Source organism: Gorilla gorilla, chromosome 2 (genome assembly GCF_029281585.2).
Source record: "Gorilla gorilla gorilla isolate KB3781 chromosome 2, NHGRI_mGorGor1-v2.1_pri, whole genome shotgun sequence".
Lineage (NCBI taxonomy): Eukaryota > Metazoa > Chordata > Mammalia > Primates > Hominidae > Gorilla > Gorilla gorilla.
The window spans coordinates 40,956,047-40,968,869 of NC_086017.1; positions in this window are offsets into that span (position 1 = coordinate 40,956,047).

Genomic DNA, 12,823 nt, shown 5'->3' on the forward strand with positions numbered 1-12,823 from the left:
TCTAGGTTGCATGGCTAGAAAATGACTGAGCCATGTCGAAAACCTAAGGTTTCTATTTTACTCCTCTGAAAACTTAGTAATTCATTACATCCATTCAGAATTATCTGATATCTCCTATATCACCTAAAAATAAGTTATATATTCAGCCCCAAAAGAACAAAGTTCTTGGTGTCTCCAATAACTATGTTTATTTATATTTCTGAATGTATTAGATTCCTATGTTAATAATTGCATAGGTTTTTTATTTTATTTCCCAAATTCAATTATTTAACGGATATTTATTGGACTTTTCAGTGCACTGACATTGGTGACACAAAAATAAGTAAAACAGTTCCTCCCTTCACAGATCTCACAGTCCAGAGCGTGGGTTGGAAAATTTTTTCTGTAAGTATTTTAGTCTTGGTGGTCATATTATCTCTATCATAACTACTCAACTCTACCACTGTAAGAAGAAAACAGCCATAGACATTATGTAACAAATAGGTGTGGCTGTGTTCCAATAAAACTTTATTTACAAAAATAGGTCATGGGCAGGATTTGGCCCATAGGCTATAGTTGCTCTAGTCCTGATTCTAGAGGGATTCTCAAAGCAGAAAAATCCAACACTGAGGCAATATGTTTTGTTGCTGTTGTTATTGTTGTTTAGTTTTAAGTATATTTTATAATATATTTTCTGATCATAAAAGTAAATCCATAGCAGAAAATCAGAACATACAAAAACACATTAAGAACAAAAATCATCAGTCATCCTACTGGCAGGAGATAACTACTTTCACATTTTCTATATTTTTCTAGTGTTTTTTTCTATGGCTTCATCCTTTTTAATGAAAAGGGGCTTCTTCCTGTGTAGTTTATGTCCTTTTAACTTGAAGTATCCTGAGAAGTCACAACTAAAAAGAACACCGTACTATGATTTCTTTCTTTCTTTCTTTCTTTCTTTCTTTCTTTCTTTCTTTCTTTCTTTTTCTTTCTTTTCTTTCTTTTTTTGACACAGAGTCTCACTCTGTTCCATACGCACTCTGAAATTTAAGCAGAGGTTCCCAAACCTCAATTCTTGACTTCTGTGTACCCACAGGCTCAACACCATATGTAAGCTGCCAAGGCTTGGAGCTTACACCCTCTGAAGCAGCAGCCTGAGCTGTACATTGGCCCTTTTTAGCCATGGCTAGAGCTGAAGCAGCTGGGATGCAGGGCACCATGTCCTGAGGCTGCATACAGCAGCAGGGACCCTAGGCCTAGCCCATGAAACCAGTTTTCCCTCCCAGGCCTCCAGGTGTGTGATGGGAGGGCCTGCCATGAAGGTCTCTGACATGCCCTGGAGACATTTTCCCCATTGTCCTGGAGATTAACATTTGGCACCTTGTTACTTGTGCAGGCTTGAATTTCTCCCCAGGAAATGGGGTTTTCTTTTCTATCACGTTGTCAGGTTGAAAATTTTTCAAACTTTTATGTTCTGCTTCCTCTTGAATGCTTTGCTGCTTAGAAATTTCTTCTGCCAAATACTCTAAATCATCTCTCTCAAGTTCAAAATTCCACAGATCTCTAGGGCTGGGACAAAATGCAGCCAGTCTCATTGCATAGCAACAGTGACCTTTACTCCAGTTCCCAAAAAGTTCCTCATCTCCATCTGAGACCACCTCAGCCTAGACTTCATGTCACAGTCCATATCACTGTCAGCATTTTGATCAAAGCTATTCAACCAGTCTCTAGGAAGTTCCAAACTTTCCCACATCTTCCTGTCTTCTGAGCCCTCCAAGGCTCTGGGAAGTTCTAAACTTTCCCATATTTTTCTATCTTCTTCTGAGCCCTCCAAACTGTTCCAACATCTGCTTGTTACCCGGTTCCAAAGTTGCTTCCACATTTTTGGGTATCTTAACAGCAGTAGCCCACTCTACTGCTACCAATTTACTGTATTAGTCCATTTTCATACTGCTGTGAAGAAATACTTGCAACTGGGTAGTTTACAAAGAAAGAGAGGTTTAATGGACTCACAGTTCCACATGGCTAGGGAAATCTCACAATCATGGTGGGAGGTGAAGGAGGAGCAAAGACATGTCTTACATGGCAGCAGGCAAGAGAGTGTGTGTAGGGAAACTGCCCATTACATGACCATCAGATCTCATGAGACTTGTTCACTATCACAAGAACAGAATGGGAAAAACCCACCCCCGTGATTCAATTACATCCCACCTCCCACCAGGTCCCTCCCACAACACATGGGGGTTATGGAAGCTACAATTCAAGATGAGATTTGCGTGGGGACACAGCCAAACCACATCAGAAACCAACTCTGATTCTCTGAGATTTGACTGGGGAGGTTGATGGGGGAATGCTCTGTAAGAGAGTGAGGAAAGCAGAATTGGACTAGGGAAAATATAAGCTACATTGCAGCTGGAACTGAGACCTCAACCAGTCAAATAAGAAGCTCTGAAACAGGGGTGGACCTTAGGAGAGATCCTAATCTGTGGCAAAGGCATCAGGCCTCTGTACCGCCACATCAACCAGTTGAGCCCCTGAGGAGTGAGTAATACAAGCCATCAACAACCAACACTCCCAGTAATGCAGTAAATGAGTGCCACAGTCCTGAATGGGGACTTGAATGGGGGCCCTCTCTGGCAAACCACTGCATCCACTAAAGGTGCTACGTTTCAAGAAGTCTGTAAAGGATAAATGTGAGCTATCCACAGAGTAAAGAAGGCAGAAGAGATTTACAAAGATGAAATAGTTAAAGCAAATGCTTTTTGAAGTGAAGCAGCCTGAGGTATTCAGAAAATTTCTAACAGATCCACTTGTTCATGGGAAAGGAAGCAGTTAAATCTAAAATATGTTAAGATGGGCTTATTGACCTTTTATACATTTCTTGTTTCTCCCTACTTAAATTAGCATAATTTTCTGCCCAAAGAGAATATTTTAATAATGTTTGGAGATGGGCAGTGTGGAAGTGAGCAGTGAAAGAATAGGTGGATGAGTGGTGAGTGAATGGGTAGAGGATTGAATGGATAGTGAGTAAATGGGGAAGGGGTTGATGTGTGGTGAATGAATGAGTAGATAAGCTGTTGAATGCAACACCATTCATTTACTCAATCATTCCTCCTCAGGCTCCCTGGAAGCAAAAACTATACCTTGCAAGGAAGGAATGGCTAGTATGCTAACATCTTTAGGCAGGGATCCCTGAGTAATAAGTATATTGGGAGTAGGTAAAGCTCAAAGGAGGAATGTTAATTTGCTTCACTCATTTACCACACCTGCCTGGCCCCTAGAGGCAATTGAATGGGCAACCCTTCAAGAAGGCAGTGGTTATGCCTTCAAGCATTCACCTAGGAGCAGATCCTAAAACAAAGATTTGATGAAAATACTTTATTAGGGAAGGAATCTCAGATAGCCCCATTAGGCAATAAGACAGAGAAGGGAAAGCAATGAATAAAGGTGGTTTTATCAAGCCCCTGACACTCTGTGTCTAATTTTAATCCTGATGGGTAAGTCTGGGAAACTATATAAACCATGCGTCTCAGAGTTATTCCCTGTGTAGAATGAGGGAATGGGGTATTTATACACCAGCTCTTAGCAGTCATTGTTTAGGGGCTGCAGGGTGTGATGGCAAGTGTGGTCTTCCACTGCCTTGGAGAATACCTTCAGGAAGCAAGATATAGATACTGGCAGTTGGAAGCCTCAGGAGCAGGCTGAAGATTCAGAGGATAAGGCAGGGAACTGGGCATCTTTTGCAGTTCCTTCACCGCTGTATTAAGCACCTGGCAGATCTTAAGTCCCCCAGATAAATGTAGATAAATGAATGAATAAATGTAAATCAGTGAGTCATTTCATGGGAATGTGGCACTAATGGCCTGATTTCAGGCAGGGAACTAGGCAAGTAGAAGACATCCCTGAGGTAGGATTTCACACATGTATGTATAAATAAGTCAGGCACAGCAACCTAACTGCACTCCTCCTCAGTAACTGCTCCTACAGGAAAATTATTTGATGTTTTCAAAGTGCTTTAAAAGAGCCAATTTACTACATAATTAAAACAGCATAATTATTTGTACTTAATACACTGGAGTCAGTGACAATAACAATTATAATAATGTGCTTAGCTGGCACAAGAATTCAACTTCAGGAATATTGTACACATACTAGTTTGTTGCTTCCATTTCTGTTTCTTTATTTTGGCTATCTAAAAATGTCTCCATCACAATTTTGCCAAAGACCATATTCAGGAGAGAAGGTCTGGAGAGGAGATGTAATTACTTCTTTTTTGCATGTAACTTATGTCTCCACCCGTGTCATCTCTTTGTACCTGACATGCATGTTCCCATGTGATTAATGTTACCCCAACAGCTGTCAAGTCACATTTTCCTCTTTTCAATAAAAACTCCTAGCATTCCCATAAGCTTTTACAATTTCCTGGGCACTGTCCCTTTAGAGATGCTTGTGCAGGTCTTATGACAATCCTGGAAGAGACTCATATGTAGGTGTAACTACAATAAAATCCTGTAATGGGAAATAAGTGGGCCCCAAAAAAGTAATTGCATAAAACATGGGATTGCATTATTGTGAAGTTAATGAATACATACATCTTTTATTTGTTTTTGCAGTTACCTTATGGAAATAGAAAAACTTTTTATTTATTAGATGTGTAGGAATTTAGCTTTATTATAAATAAAATATTCGTTGAACTTAAATTCCTCCACTGAGTGAAGATCAGTCCTAAAACCCAGTTGCATTACACCTAGGATGGCCAGAAAAATCCCAGCAATATCCCATTTACTTGCAAAAAATGTCCCAGTAAGGATAATAAATTTAATAGCCACTCTAGCTATAGCTGACTTAACATTATCATGATTAACTTTTCAATAATATTTAACTGTATTGTTTCCATTTTTCAGGAAACTGATGAGAAAACTGAGACTCAGGAAGTTAAATTGTGTTCCCAAGATGACACCATAATTATTTGCTCAAAACTAAAGCTAAAAGCCAAAACTAGTTTTCTATCCAGCCTGGTGGTTTAGCTACCTCCTGGCATACTGCCTTTTCATTCAGACTGACAATAATTATTCATCACTCAGCAAATATTGACCTTCACATAATAAAATCATTGTTATCATTTGACCCTACTAACTTCTAGTCTTTGTTCTTACAGATATTCTATTTTAATGTATTTGTAGTATTAGCATAGATAGTTTTAATCTACATTCTCATTCAACATTATACTACATTATCAATTAGAATTAGTAGTGATTCATACAAGATAGAATTTTTTTTCTTTTAAATGAGAGAAGTCTGGAGGTATGCAATTTAGAATGTTATGGTGGTTCACAGTCATCAAAGACTGAGGCTCTTCTTTTTCTCCGTCACCATCCTAGAGCTTAGCTTCCAGCCCAAAGATGCCTTATGACTCAAAGATGGCCACTGAAGTTGCAGTTTTCACATGTGTGAAGTTGGAAGCAAGAAGGAAGGAGGAAAGGGCAAAAGGAGTATATGTCTCAGCTGAGTCAGTTCCTTTTAATCAGATTTCTCAGAAATCTGGTTCAGCATTTCATCCCACTGGCCAAAACTTAGTCACACTGACACACTTAGCAATTAAGAAATCTTAAAAATGTATTATTTTAGTTGAGGTTATTTGCTGCCCCAATAAAATTAGGATTGTGTTTTCATAGAATAAAGGAAAAATCAGTCAATCATTTTCACAAGAATGCTTCACAAGGAACCATGCCAAAATTCAGTGAATTACAACAGCAAGCATTTCTTTCTCATTTGTGTGTTTTAGATCAATCAGGGATGACAGATTGAGGATGGTGTCAGCTAGGGTGACTTTTTTTTTTTGATAAGGGGTACAAGTGCAATTTTGTTACATGGATACATTGTGTAGTGGTGAAGTTTGTTTTCAGTGTATCTATCACCTGAATAATATACGTTGTACCCATTAAGTAATTTCTCATCATCCACCCCCCTCCGACCCCTTCACCCTTCTGAGTCCCCAGTGTCTACCACTCCACACTCTATGTCCATGGGTACACATTATTTAGCTCCCACTTACAAGTGAGAACATGCAGTCTTTGTCTTTCTGTTTCTGAGTTGTTTCACTTAAGATAATGGCCTCCAGTTCTACTCATGGTGCTGCAAAATACACGATTTCATTCTTTTTTATGTAGACTTGACTGCAGGCTAGGACTTCAATTCACTCTACTTCACCTGACTCATTCTTCTGGCACAAGAGGGCTCCCTGGGGCAAGTTCTTCCAGGATAATAGCAGATGTGCAGCGCAATAGAGCAAGCCCAGTCATGCTAGAATATTTCAAGCCTTGACACAATCTATGTCCAGTAAGATCTTATGTCCAAAGCAAACTATATGGACAATCCCAAGTTAGAAAGGCAAGGAAATGCATCTTGACCATGAGGAGACCACAGCAAAGGAGGTGAGGTATGCTTGCTGTGTACACCTCCTATAGGAGAGTGTTGGGATCAATAATTCTATCTGCCACAGTAAGCAGGCCATAATTTTCTATTATAACATTCTCTTTCTTCCCTCACCTCTAACTACCTCCTGCCTATCTTGTTCTTCCCTGTATACAGTTCCAAGGTGGATAGTTACTAAGCTGTAAAAACTCATAGGCCCACCCAAGACTGTCCCCATAACAAGCTTGATAATATTCTTGGAGAATCTGATATATGATCCTGGGAGTTAGGAGTGTGGAGGGAAGGGGAGAATAGTGGCTGATTCTGCCTGGAGAGGTCAAAAATTAGGAACCTGCTGTGGGCTCTCACATTCACAAAGCGAAAAGAAAGGCTAGGGTGGAAGTGGGTCTGTACCACTGCAGTCTAGTGAGGAAGCCTGCATATGTTCCATGGTACTATTAGATGCCTTGGAATAAAGCCAGCCTCCAGCTTTCTTGAAACCCCAGTGAGGGTTTCACTAAGAAAGAGAAACTGCAGAAGTATACCAAAAGCGAAAACAAGATAAGGGAAACTCACAAAAGATCAACAGAGTATGCATCACCTATGTCAGTGACTAGGGTGGTACAGTGAAGAGGATTACTATATTGCCTAACTCAAGGGGTGCCAATCATATCACTGTCCTATGGAGTTAGCAATACACAATCTACGTGGCCTTAATTATAAGTCCTCACAGTGCATAGTGTATACATTTCTCTGAAATGCATCCTCTATTAATACAACAAAGACATACTTCCATATCAATAGGTTTGAACCTGTTTCTTTAGGAGGTTATATAGTGCCCTATGGTATAGATTTACCAAAATATATATAATTACTCCCTTAATAAAGAGCATTTAGGTTGTTTCCTAACTTTATTGCTACAAACAATACTTCAAAAGACATTCTTGTACATATATCTATTATTATGTCATACACAAAAATAAATTCTGATTAATAAAAACTTACAAATAAATGTAAAAGAAAAATAGAAAATATTAGAAAATATCATGCTTTTATACTTTGGGATTTGGATATCCTTAGTAAATGTAACACAAAATAATCCCCCGAATAGAACTTCTATATGGATAAACATAATGCAGAGTTTAAAGACAAATATACTTGAAGCTAATCTTTGCAATGCATATTATAGACTAATGGCCAAAAGTACATTTTATTTAAATTGCTTCTACGAATTGATTTTTAAATGAATAAATCAATTAAAAAAATGAGCAAAGATGATTTGATAATTCACACAAGAAGAAATACAAATGGAAAACAAGACACTTTGTCCATTAGTGAATATGAAAATGCAAGTAAAAACAACAATAAAATATAACTTTTAACAAATTTTCAAAACTTAAAAGTATTGCTAATATATATTGTTGGTGGGAATTTTAATTTTAAAAATAGGAACTTTTCTCCTTACTGAAGGTAGGGTACATTAGTACAATTTTTTGCAGGTCAACTTAGCGCTATTTACCAAGATATTATGTAACAACTCAATATTTCATTCCTGGAAATTTATCCTAAAGAAATGGGTCTACTTGCACACAGACATACACACACATGTACAGACACACACACACGCACAGGCACAGACACCCACACAGACACACACATTTCATATTTCATATGCAGGATGTATTGTTAAGCAAAAAAAAAAAAGAAAAGAAAAGAAAAATGACCTAAGTGGACATTAAGAAGACAATATTATAGAATACTTTGCAATCATTAAAATAAATGGTGTAGATCTATATCATCTAACTCAGACAAATGTCCACAATATATTTTAGGAGAAAAAAAGGCATTAAAAATATATGTAGCTTCATTCTGTTTATCTAAAAATACTTCTTTTCACTTTCATTTTTATTTCAATAGTTTTGGAGTACAGGTGGTTGTGCCTACATGGATAAGTTCTTATGTGGTGATTCCTGAGATTTTAGTCTACCTGTCACTCAGACAGTACACACTGTACCCAATAGGTAGTCTTTTGTCCCTCAATTCCTCCCAACCTTCACCCCTGAGTCCCCAAAGTCCGATATATAATTTCTTATGCCTTTCTGCCTCATACCTTAGCTCACACTTATAAGTGAGAACATATGATGTTTGGTTTTCCATTCCTGAATTACCTCACTTAGAATAATGCCCTCCAGCTCCATTCCTTTTTATGGCTGAGTAGTATTCCATGGTGTGTATATATACCACATTTTCTTTATCCACTCATTGGTAGATAGAAGCTTAGGTTGGTTCCATATCCTTGCACTGTGAATTGTGCTTCTGTAAACATGTGAGTGTATGAGTCTTTTCATATAATGACTTTTTTCCTTTGGGTAGATGATACCCAGTAGTGAAATTGCTAGATCAAATGGTAAGTTCTTTGAGGAATCTTTATACTGTTTTCCATAGTAGTTGTACTAATTTACATTCCCACCAGCAGTGTAAAAGTGTTCCCTTTTCACCACATCCATGCCAACATCTATTGTTTTTTGACTTTTCAGTTATGTCCATTCTTGCAGGAGTGGTAAGGTGGTATCTCATTATGGTTTTAATAGTGATGTTGAGCATTTTTTTCACGTTTGTTGGCTGTTTGTATAGCTTCTTTTGAGAATTGTCTATTCATGTCCTTTGCCCACTTTTTGATGGGATTATTTGTTTTTTTTATTGCTGATTTGTTTGACTTTCTTGGAGATTCTGGATTTTAGTCATTTGTTGGATACATAGTTTGTGAATGTTTTTTCTCACTCTATGGGTTGTCTGTATACTCTGCCAGTTGTTTCTTTTGCTGTGCAAAAGCTTTTGTAGTTTAATTAGGTCCCATTTATTTCTGTTTGTGTTGCATTTGCTTTTGGGGTCTTCATGAAGAATTTTTTGTCTAAGCCAATGTCTACAAGAATTTTTCTGATGTAATCTTCTAGAATTTTAATGGTTTCAGGTCTTAGACTTAAGTCTGATCCCATCTTGAGTCGATTTTTATATAAGGTAAGAGATAATGATTCAGTTTGATTCTTCTACGTGTGGCTTACCAGTTTTCCGTGCACCACTTATTGAATAGGGTGTCCTTTTCCCAATTTATGTTTTTGTATGCTTTGTCGAAGATCATTTGGCTATAAATATTCAGCTTTATTTCTGGGTTCTCTATTCTGTTCCATTGGTCTACATGCCTATTTTTATACCAGTACCATGCTGTTTTTGTATCTATACCCTTGTAGTATAATTTGAAGTCGGGTAATGTGATGCCTCCAGATTTGTTCTTTTTGCTTAGTATTGCTTTGGCTACATGGGCTCTTTTTTGATTCCATATGAATTTTAGGATTGTTTTTTCTAGTTCTGTGAAGAATGATGATGGTATTTTAATGAGAATTGAATTAAATCTGTAGATTGCTTTGGGAAGTGTGGGATTTTTTTAAAGCATTTGTATAACTGTAGAGAAATTCTAGAAGTCTTTACTCCAAAGTTACTTTTATAGGACAGGGGGGTGTTAGATTGGAAGCTAGAAAATTCTTCTTTCAATTTATCCATTCTTATTCTTTTGAGTTTGTTACAGGAAGCATATATACTTTTATTTTAAAAATAAAGATTTAAAGAAGAGAAATTGCTTTTGTGTCTGACCCCTGCATGCCTGTGCAGGATAAGGTTTCCTTCAGGGTAAGCAGGGGTATGCTGGTGAATCAGCTAGACTGGGGTAGGGGGAAGAAGGGAGCCCTGATTTGTAGTGTTTGTTGATTTCCATGATGCAAATATTCCCACCATGTTCAATTTCAAGTGGCTCACAATATACCTGAATATTTAATATAATAAATGTTCAATACATCAATTTTTAAAATCAGCTATTGAAGACAGCTAGACTGCCAATGCCCCGAATAAGCAAGTCAAGTGAGAGATTCTGCTCTGGTGGAATGGAAACTCTGCTGGCTGGGACAAGTTTCAACCTAAATGGTTCATAGCACATCTGTCTCTCATCCCAGCTCACTGCTAAGCATTCATGATTCAAAGTGTCTAAGGCTAGTGTAGTCTTACTACAGTTTTGCAAGGTCATTCACTTCACCAACTTTCTAAGAGATGCTTCACCCTTTAGAAGTAGGTCAGGTGGTAGAAGCAATGTCTGCCAGGAAGGATTCTTCATTCATTTCAAGCTCAGGCGGCCTCCAGGCAACTGAATTCTGCAGATGGTGCACACAGAGAGAGAATCTGGGTGAAACTTTTCCTTTACAAAAATATTTCTGCAGATGGTAAGGCTTGAGAGCTATAGTGCGTCTCCCTTTCCCGGTGATGCTCTATACTGAAGCAGTTAACAAGGCACCTGGCAACTCACCCAGCCAAGAACTTGAAGGAATACCTGTCACCAATTTGTTTACAGTCTAATGGCACAGGAATCAAAGCAATATTGTACGGTGAATGCTGTGATGGCCGGGCCTATTTCTAGCATTTGTGGGGGCTATAAAACCTGACTTCATTCTCTTCCCATCCCAGGCTCTACCCACACTTCAAGGGTCCTCATGTGGACACGCCACCAATATGTCCAAATTTGATCCACCATCACCGTCACCCTAACCAGCCACCCCCTGGCCAACATTCAGGACCAGGAATGCGCCCCAGCTAAGCTATCCACCCTCTGTAAAAGGAATATTGAAAGAAACTTCTGCAGGCACTTTGAAGAGACCTAAGGCCATTTGGGTTGGGAATTACAAGGTCCTGGTTACTCAGAGAAAGACATAGAAGCAGGGCCAGAACTCTTCACCCCATGGGAGGAATGCAGCCCACAAGAGGCCTAAGAGACGTTCTCAAAAGCAAGGGACATAGGGAAGGGGGCCCAATCACCTGGGAAGTATTGGGAATGGGAATAGGATATGGGGCTAAAAGAACAACTAACTCACTGTTGGCCAGTGAGGAAGACTTCCTGGAGGAAATGAGCCTAAACTGAACCTGAGCATATGCATAAAATTTAGCCAATCAGAAAACAGGGTAAGGGATTCCAGATAAAGAAGCCACATGTAAAAGGGCCTTAATCTCTAAGAATTATTCACAAGAGCTGATGTTCAATCATTCACGAGAGTATGTGCTTTTTTGTTTCCCCATATCAGAGAAATGCTACTACCCTTAGCCCCAAAACCTAAGAAATGGGATTGGCAATAGTTGGGTTCATCTACAGAACAGTGATTATGAGTTCTCCTAAAAAGGTAGATGGAGCCCAAATTCTGAAGCAAATGACATTGATTCTCCATTTGCCATGCTGACCAGTGGTTTAACAGAAGCCTCCCAACCTTGCTCTTAACCCATCCCAAACTTTCTTCTCCTCCTTCCACTCCCTCCAAAGTTCACTACGCTCTCAGATATACTAAAGACAGATAAGACTGGAAATGGAATTAGTACCATAGTGTTAATTGGGGTAATGAGTTAGCAGATAATCTATTTGCATTTTTATGGGATCCTTTAAGGTCTTAATTTAACTTGAAAGTGTGATTAAGGAGGGAATTTTCAGGTCATAAGCAGGCCCCTTGGGAAGATCTGGAAAGTCTTTCAGGGTCCCTAAGGAAAAGCCCTATGCCTCCTGGTTGCATTTTAATAACTCTGGATTGGAGATTAGCAAACATTTTCTGTAAACAACCAGAGAGCAAATATTTTAGGTTTTGTGGGTCATGTGGTCTCTGTCACAAGTACTTGACTCTGCTGTTGTAGTTCAAAAGCAGCCATAGAAGAAACATAATTGGATGAGTGAATGAATGAGTGAATGTGGCCATGTTCCAATAATACTTTTTTTTACAGAAACAAGCAGCAGTTCATAGTTTACTAATATCTGCTCTAAGATTTAACTTGCTCTCCTTTCCTCTTGTCACTTCTAGGAAACACAGCCCTGCTTTTCAGGTGAAATTTTGCAACTATTCCTTAAAATTCTGCCAGTGGGAATCATCATTGATATAACTGGCCTCAGTGAGTCAAGCACTTGTAGTCAGATTGGACCTATCGTAATATCTTGGTATCTTACATTTCTGTATGCTTTTTTATTTTTGAAAGGTAATCACATGTATTGCTTCACACTTAGGTCCTCATTCTGTCCTGTCACTGGGGGAAAATAGCATAGTTGAGTGGCTAAAAAAGATCATGGACTTCTGGAGTCAGACTAGCAAGGCCTATGTTGGTCAAGATAGGCTAGATATGCTGTGGTAAAAAAAAATTAATAAATAAACTCACTTTACCAGGCGCAGTGGCTCTCACCTGTAATCCCAGCACTTTGGGAGGCCAAGGCAGGTGGATCATGAGTCAGGGTTTCCAGGCCAGCCTGGCCAACATGGTGAAATCCTGTCTCTACTAAACATACAAAAATTAGCCAGGCATGGTGGTGGGTACCTGTAATCCCAGCTACTTGGGAGGCTGAGGCAGAGAATTGCTTAAG